Source organism: Silurus aristotelis (genome assembly GCF_946808225.1).
Source record: "Silurus aristotelis genome assembly, chromosome: 28".
Classification (NCBI taxonomy): Eukaryota; Metazoa; Chordata; class Actinopteri; order Siluriformes; family Siluridae; genus Silurus; species Silurus aristotelis.
In genome coordinates, this window is record NC_139601.1 from 16,673,960 (window position 1) to 16,682,104 (window position 8,145).

Genomic DNA, 8,145 nt, shown 5'->3' on the forward strand with positions numbered 1-8,145 from the left:
GAACACAGCAATTTAATTAAAGTCTACAGGAGTCCAAAATATTAAGATCTTCATCCAATGTGTGATCGCTCGATTACCAGCTCTGATTAAGTTATAGTTTAGAATTAGACCCCGCCTCCAAGTTTGATTGACAGTTCTACACAAATGATGTCATCGGATAAAGATGTTCTTTGGCGCTTTTAGTATTTTAATTACTGTTACAGGATACTGTATTTGAATGAAAACAAATATTCATCAAATTAATATAACTAAAGTTGCTATATTCTTAGAAAGAGTCTCACACTTCAAAATAAAAAAAAGTTGCATTTAATTTTACACATTTATATTATCATACTATTATGGTATATTTAAGAAATTAATATAATTAATTACACAAACATATGCAATAAGGCATGCAATAAATACAACAAAACACTAAATAGTAAAAATGTAAACGTACGTTAAAGAGTCTGTGCAAATAAAACTGGCTGTATGTTGAGTCTGTTCAAGTTAAGTGTCTGTGCAAAGAGTTTTATGGAGTTTTGAAGAGTTATGTGCAACCCGAAGTGTTAATGTGCATCGTGTACAGTGTGTAGTGCAGTTCAGAACGTCTGAGGAAGTTCAGAACAGTGAGGAAAGTCAGCACTGACCCACCCCTCCTTGATAGAATTAAGGAGTCACACGGCAAGGGGGAGGAATAGCCTTCTCAGTCTTTCAGTGGAGCAGGGCAGTGATAGCAATCGTTCACTGAACCTGCTCCTCTGCATGGAGATGATGCTGTGCAGTGGATGCAGCGGATTGTCAATGATTGACAGGAGCCTGCTCAGCGCTCGACTCTCTGCCACTAATGTCAGGCGTTCAAGCTCCGAGCCCACTACTGAGCCCGCCTCCCCCAGCAGCTTGTCCAGACGTGAGGTGTCCAAGGGCACTTACCACAACAATCCAATAGAACATTTGCAGCAGCTTTTTGCAGATGTTGAAGGACACTATCCTTCTGAGGAAGTACAGCCGGCTCTGTCCTATCCTGCACAGTGCGTTTGTGTTGGCAGTCCACTCCATTCATCATCCAGCTGCACTCCCAGGTATTTGTAAGTCTTTACAATCTCCACACAGTCACCGTTGATAGTCACAGGCTCCGGTTGAGGTCTGGGTCTTCTGAAGTCCACCACCATCTCCATTGTCTTTGTGGTGTTAAGGTGCAGGTGGTTAAATTCACACTTTGCTGGTCCTGGATCACTTTCCTGTACTCCTCCTCCTGTTCCTTCCTGACACAGCCCACGATAGCAGTGTCGTCCGTGAACTTTTGTACTTGGCAGGACTCTGATTTGTATTGAAAATCCAATGAGAGAGGACAGCCTCTTGCAACGCTCCTTTAGTGCTGACTACCGTGTCAGAAATGCTGTCCCCCAGTTGCACGTACTGAGTTCTGTCTGTCAGGTATCTGTGATCCATGCCACCAGGTGTAAGCTCACTCCCATCTTTGTCAGTTTGTCTCTGAGGAGCAGAAATGTAATCCTCACAGTCTCGCTGTCACTGTCCAGGTGAGAGAGGGATCCGTGTGACAAGTACATAATAGCCTTCACTCCCACCTTCTCCTGGTATGCAAACTGAAGAGGGTCGAGGGCATGGCAGACCTGAGGTCTCATGTGCTGTAGCAGCACCCGCTCCATGATCTTTATTATGTGAGATGTCAGGCCGACTAGCCTGCAGTCATTCAGCTCTCCAGGGAATGGCTTCTTTGGAACTGGGATAATGCAGGATGTTTTCCACAGCTACGGGACCCTCTCCTGTTCCAGGCTCAAGTTATAGATGCGCTGTAAAGGGTCTCCCAGCTCTAAAGCGCAGGCCTTCAGTAGTCTTGGAGAAACTCCATCTGGGCGAAGCCTTCTCAGCTCTCTGCACAACTAGTCTGCACTGATCATGGGTGGAGGGACACTCTCCCCTCTGCTACAGTTATTTCCAGGGGTAGAGATAGAGCAGAAGTGGGGTTGGGGGGGTGCAGTGTACTAAAGTGTGAATGAGCTGGGGTGGTCAAATATGTTGAAGAGGTTGTATTGCTGGAACGCCGCCACCTGAGGGAGGTGGTAGCTCAGTGGTTAAGTCATTGGGCTTTGGATCAGAAGATCACAGGTTCAAATCCCACCGCTACCACTGCTGGGCCCTTGAGCAAATCCCTAAAACCCTCCCCTGTTCAGTTGTAAGTCGCTCTGGATAAGGGCGTCTGCCAAATGTAATTGACCTGTTTCTTACTCCTGTAGGAGTGAGCTGGGTGTTCAGCCCTATCCCCAACTGAAATTTACCAAAGAGTGAGCCTCTTTTGCCAAGATGAGGGCAGCCATGGTCCGCCCTAGCGGTCTCTTTAGTGGCTCTGAGTGGCTCCGCTGTCCGGTTGGAGCTAGTGAACTCCCTGCCTGGGGCAACTCCCACATTCAGTTAATGCAGCAGTTCAGCCTAATACACTTTACCGGACCACCATGTTGTGCAGGGACGCAGTGGCTGGACCTGATGAAACCTAAGCCTTACCCACAAGAGCCGACATATTACGCAGGGTTTTTGTGGGTAATGTTGGGGTCTTGAGGGAGAAGGCAATCCTGTGAGAGAGATAGCTCACAAGCATCTCTTCAACCCGCAGCATTGCTCCATACCTGTGTACTTTCCGCCCCATGATGTGTGAATACATTGTTGAAAGGGGGTGAAGGGGCTTCGCCCATGACCCCTCAGTGTGTAGGTCTGGAAAGAACGGGAGACCCCGACATGGAGGTTGCGACCCGGTGTCAAAGAGCGCTCATCCAGCTTACTGGACAGAGGGACTTTCTGCTCATGAGCCAGCCAAGTTATGTAGCTTGGCTACGGCGCAGGTCACAACCCCCAAAATGCTTACTGCTTATTGTCATTCATATTATAATTATAATTATAATGCTCTCTGGAAGTGGAATGTGGCCAATATGTGCAGATTATGAAGGGGAATAGGGACCTTTTAAAGGGGACAGGTAAATGGAGGACAGGTGTAGATGATTAGTAGGAGGGAGAGGCTGAGTGAGAGTGTGAGCATTGGAGGGAGGCATGACTGGTGGCTCCCTGAGGTCAGGAGTCTACAAACTTTTGTCTGTATAGTGTGTATGTTACTTTTTCATGTCAGTGTATTAGTTTAAGTGTCTTGCATCACTCAATATAACATGTCTTTAATAATGAAATGTATGAAAGGAAAAACACATTTGTAGGCTGAACTAGATGATCATCACTTATTTTTAATTGGTTGAATTGGATGAACTGAGGTGCCTCAGTCTCTCATCAGATGGGATGGGAATTCCCATTATAGGTGAATGAACTGACGTTTGACTGCCCAAGCATCACTTCTCCAGCCAATGTTGCACACATTCCACACTGTGTTTCTGTACTGTTGGAACCATTCATAAAAATGTTTACTTACAACTGAAACCCCAGCCAGTTTCATCTGTCCCAAGATTTATTGAATGAAGGAGATGAGGACTAACCCCTGTCCCCACTGTTGTAGTCATTAATATTCACAACACATCTTTTTTTGCACATTTTCTAATGGCCTGCACTGAACCAGGTTACACCCAAAGTCCACTTCAGCCTGATTTAGGCCAAACCTGAATCAGTGATTATTCACAGGCTGTAGGTTCCTGCTCAGTTGATGGCAGGCTTGTAATCCATGAGACTGGAATATTTTCTTAAATATTTGAATTTGTTTCAAGTTGAATGTTAGGGTCTGGTGTGCCCCAACATTTAACTTGTGTGTCAGTGTGCTGGACTTGTATAGCATTGCTATCTCTGATACATCAGTTCTATTATTAAAGCAGGGAAATTAAGTGAGTCATTCATTCTGTGTTCAGCTGGAATGAGATCATTCTAAGATACTGAGGACAAGTGTGTCTTCCAAAAAAATACATCTTTGTCCTCATGCAGCATATGGAATGATCTACGTTTTGTAGTAGATTTTTATAGTTGTTTTTTGTCTGTTTTTGCACAGTGCCTGACTTTTCTACTAATTATACTGACTCTGATGCAGCACTGATTCATCTTTAATCCTTCATATTATTTATTTCAAGAAAGAAATAAATTATCTTCTGGTGTCTTTAAATGTTATCACCTTTATTATTCAATTATAATCAATTTTATACAAATATTTGTAATGTAGATTTGTTTTGATTGAATTCTTATTTCTATTATCTGTAACAAGACAAATTACTTTCTCTATATAGAATACCAAAACAAACATTGCTATTATAAATTGTAATCATAATATATATTATATCAATGTTTTTTTATAATCTGTTCAATACGTGTACTTTAAGTGAGAATTCATATAATGGCAAAATTTGGGCACTTCGTTATAAGGAGACCCCATTTTTATGAAAGAACATTGATTAATGCAGAGTCTCTCTGGAATATCTGCAGAGTTATAATTAATTTAACGCACCTCCTAAACCACGGATAAAACAGAGCGTAAATAAATGGATTAATGGTGGAACTGATATAATTCAGGAGAATTAATGTACGAATAATTACTGACTTTAGGTCAATAACGTCACCTAATAAACTGTAAATAAAATACGGAAGTAAACACGCCAGAAACACAGACACTAAAATGCCGAGGACTTTGGCTGCTTTTCTCTCAGATTTCATGGAGTGGGAGGTGATTTTCAGTGTTTGAGGTCGTGTGTGATTATTAAGCTCTCTGATAGCAGTGGCGTGTTTCTTAGCGATCAGAAAAACCCGACTGTACAATATGATTATCACAGAAAGTGGAAATATAAATGAATATACAAGATCAATTACAGCCCAAACCTCACTGACAATGAAAAAACACTCTCCAGGACACATTAAAAAATTCATGGAATTTAGACTGAAGTAGTTGAATGTTATGCTGTATGCCAGACACACACACCAGTTAGAAGAAACCACAGTGCACATTATCCTCGTAGAGATTGTGTTTGTGTAGAAAAATGGGTTTGAAAGAGCGACATAGCGATCCACAGAGATCAGAGCAACATTATAGATGGATAAGACCAAACCTAAACTGTCAATTAACCAAAAACTAATGCAAAAACTTCTCCCAAAAATCCAGCACGACTTGATTATCCAGCTTAACATCAGAGGCATCACTAAAGCACCGATGAAGAAATCCGACACGGCTAGTGAGAACACGAGGATGTTAGATGGCGTGTGAAGCTGCTTGAAGTGAAGAACAGAGATGATGACGAGCAGATTTCCACACACTGTTAGAAGAACCACAGCAGCTGAACACACGTACAGTAAGATATAAACTGCAGGAGATACAGATCTCTCTGGACAGGAGAAATGCTCACAGAGATCCGAGAGATTCAACTTCGTCACGTTCATGAAAACAACATTTAAATAAAAGTCTACAGGATATTAAAAAGCACAGTGTAAATGGTTTTGCCTTTGAAAAATACAAAGTTCAAAATATTAAGATTTGTGATCTCTCGATTACCAGCTCTGATTTATTTATAGTTTAGAATTAGACCTCGCCTCCAAGTTTGATTGACAGTTTTACACAATTGATGTCATCGGATAAAGATGTCGTTTTTTTTTAATCAGTGTTGTATGTAAGAAAAAAAAATTAGTTGAAAACAAATATTCAGCAAATGCATATAATAAAAGTGGGAATAATCTTTGAAAGATTTTTACACTTTCAGGTTGCATCTCCTGCATAAAATTTAGTTCACCTTCCAAACTGTGTTTCTCCTTCCTCTTAAAATACGTATTCACCACTGCAATTTCCATCCTTTTAGCAAAATCTACCACCATCTGCCCTTCCACATTCCTTTCCTTAAGGCCATACCTACCCATCACCAGAGGTGGGAAGTAACGAAGTACAAATACTTAAGTAGATTTTTCTGGTATCAGTGTTTTACTTTACAATTTACTCTGGTGACAAAAAGGCCACTAAAGTCGTTTAGCCGATTGGAGATACTCAAGTTTGCAGTTATCCATCCAGACCAAAAATGGGTCCTCCTACCCCTCCATCCAGTGGCGCCATTCCTCCAAGGCCAGCTTGACAACAAGGAGCTCCCTCTCGCCCACCGGGTAGTTACGTTCCAAGGATCTAAGGTGTCAGGAAAAAAAGGCACAAGGATGCAGGTGGTTATCTTTGGGGCAGACCTGGGAGACCGCTATGTTGGAGGCATCAACCTCGACTACGGAATTCCAGGCTTGGTTGGGAAAGATGAGGATGGGTGCCTTTGTGAATTGCCGCTTAAGCTCGAAAAACACCTCCTCAGCCTTGAGACCCCAAAGTAATGAGGGGAGGAAGGACATCGGGTGGTGGAGGGGCGCCGCCACTAAACTATAGCCCTTGATTAGGCGGCCATAAAAATTGGTGAAGCCCAGGAACCTTTGTAGTTGGCGGCGGAAGGTGGGGGCTGGCCAATCCCGGATTGCCTGGATCCTGGCAGGGTCCATCTTGATGTTACCGGCTGAAAGCAGGCAACCCAGGAACGAGGTTTGTGAGGTATGGAATTCACATTTCTCAGGTTTCACGTAGAGCCCAATTTTAAGGAGTCTCTCCAAGACCTGACGCACCTGCCGAGGATATCATCTAGATAGACAAACATAAAGCTGTTGAGCATGTCTCGGAGGACCTCATTGACCCGTGCCTGAAAGACGGATGGGCGTTAGTAAGGCCAAACACCATGATCAGGTACTCGTAATGACCAGCTGAGGTATGGAAGGGGTTCTTCCATTCGTCCTTCTCTCTGATACGCACCAAGTGGTATTCGTTGCGTAGATCCAGCTGAGTAAAGACCACGGCACTATGCAGGAGCTCGAACGCCGAGGTCATAAGCAGCAATGGGTAATGGTTCCAGACAGGGATGGCGTTGAGACCCTGGTAGTCGATACATGGGCATAAGGATTCATCCTTCTTTTTTACGAAAAAGAACCCTGCCACAGCTGGGGAGGAGGATGGTCAGATGGTATCTGCTGCCAGGGACTCCTGAATATACTGGTTCATGGCTTCTTTTTCTGGGGCTGATAACTGATACAGGAGGCCCTGTAATCCAGTCCACATGTGGGTTGTGTTTCCGCAGCCAAGCAAACCTGAGCATGATGGGAGCTTGAGGCAAGGAGATGACCAGAAAGGAAAGCCACTCCTGATGTCGTTTTCCAACTGACATGAGTAAAGGCTTGGTGCGGTGAGTGGCCCAGTTTAAAAGGCTGCCGTCCAGGGCTCTGATTAGCAGAGCTTTGGGTAGGGGTTCCATGTGGACTTGTAGCTTCTTGGCAAGCTTGAGGTTGATGAACTCGTCGTCGGCCCCCAAAACGACGGAGACAGCCAATACTGTGCCTCCGGGGCCTGCCTGAAGGTGGACCAAATGGTGGGTTTGGAGGGAGCGGGAGGAAGAGGGGTCATGTGTCCTTTGCCTCTGCAGTAGAGGCTTAGACCAGGTGACCGACGTCTCTCCTTCTCGGCGGGGTTCAGGTGGTGATGTCCTATCTCCAGGGCCTGCGGTGGAGAGAGAAAGCGGGTGCCAGGACCAGATGCAAGAGGTTGGGAACTGCGTGTAGGGCAAGGACTGTAAGGATCAAGAGCCTGAGTTGGGTAACGATGTTCCCGGTGGTGCTTCCTTATGCGCCAATCGAAGCGTGTAGCCAAGGACATTAGAGAATCCAGATCATAGGGTAGATCACGAGCAGCAAGTTCGTCATGAACGGCAAAGGAGAGACCCTTGAGGAAAGTGTCGTAAACTGCCATGTGATCCCATTGGCTGTCAATGGCCTGGGTCTAGAAGTCAGCCGCAAAGTCTGCCACAGAGCGATGCCCCTGTGTGGCCGAGATCAGGGAACGGGCAGCATCTCGGCGTGGCATTGATGAGCCGAAAACCTTCCGGAGTTTGGCAGAAACGATGCGCAGTTAGTCGATTGGCTTTCCCACTCTGCGGTGTCCCACCTTAGGGCTTGACCAGACAAGAGGGAAATGACTTAGCCCTGATTTGTACCACATTGTACACTCACTGACATTCTGTATGTTCCTGCTTAATGAAGGTCCTGCAGTCCCTGAGATCTGCCTGTGTTTTGAAATATGAGAATTTTGTTCTTTCTTTAGTTAAATATCAGGGTCCATTTCTTGCATTACTGCTGCAACAGGTCCCGGTTCTGCTGCAACCTCTGAGTTCTGCT

General features: G+C 44.6%; 1 pseudogene across 1 annotated transcript; it reads right to left on the minus strand.

Annotated features, from left to right (window-relative positions):
* Positions 1 to 4,353: 4,353 nt before the first annotated feature.
* On the minus strand, positions 4,354 to 5,346 carry LOC310722165 (trace amine-associated receptor 6 pseudogene; annotated as a pseudogene). The gene has a single exon. The product of its transcript is annotated as a trace amine-associated receptor 6 pseudogene (transcript).
* Positions 5,347 to 8,145: the final 2,799 nt, after the last annotated feature.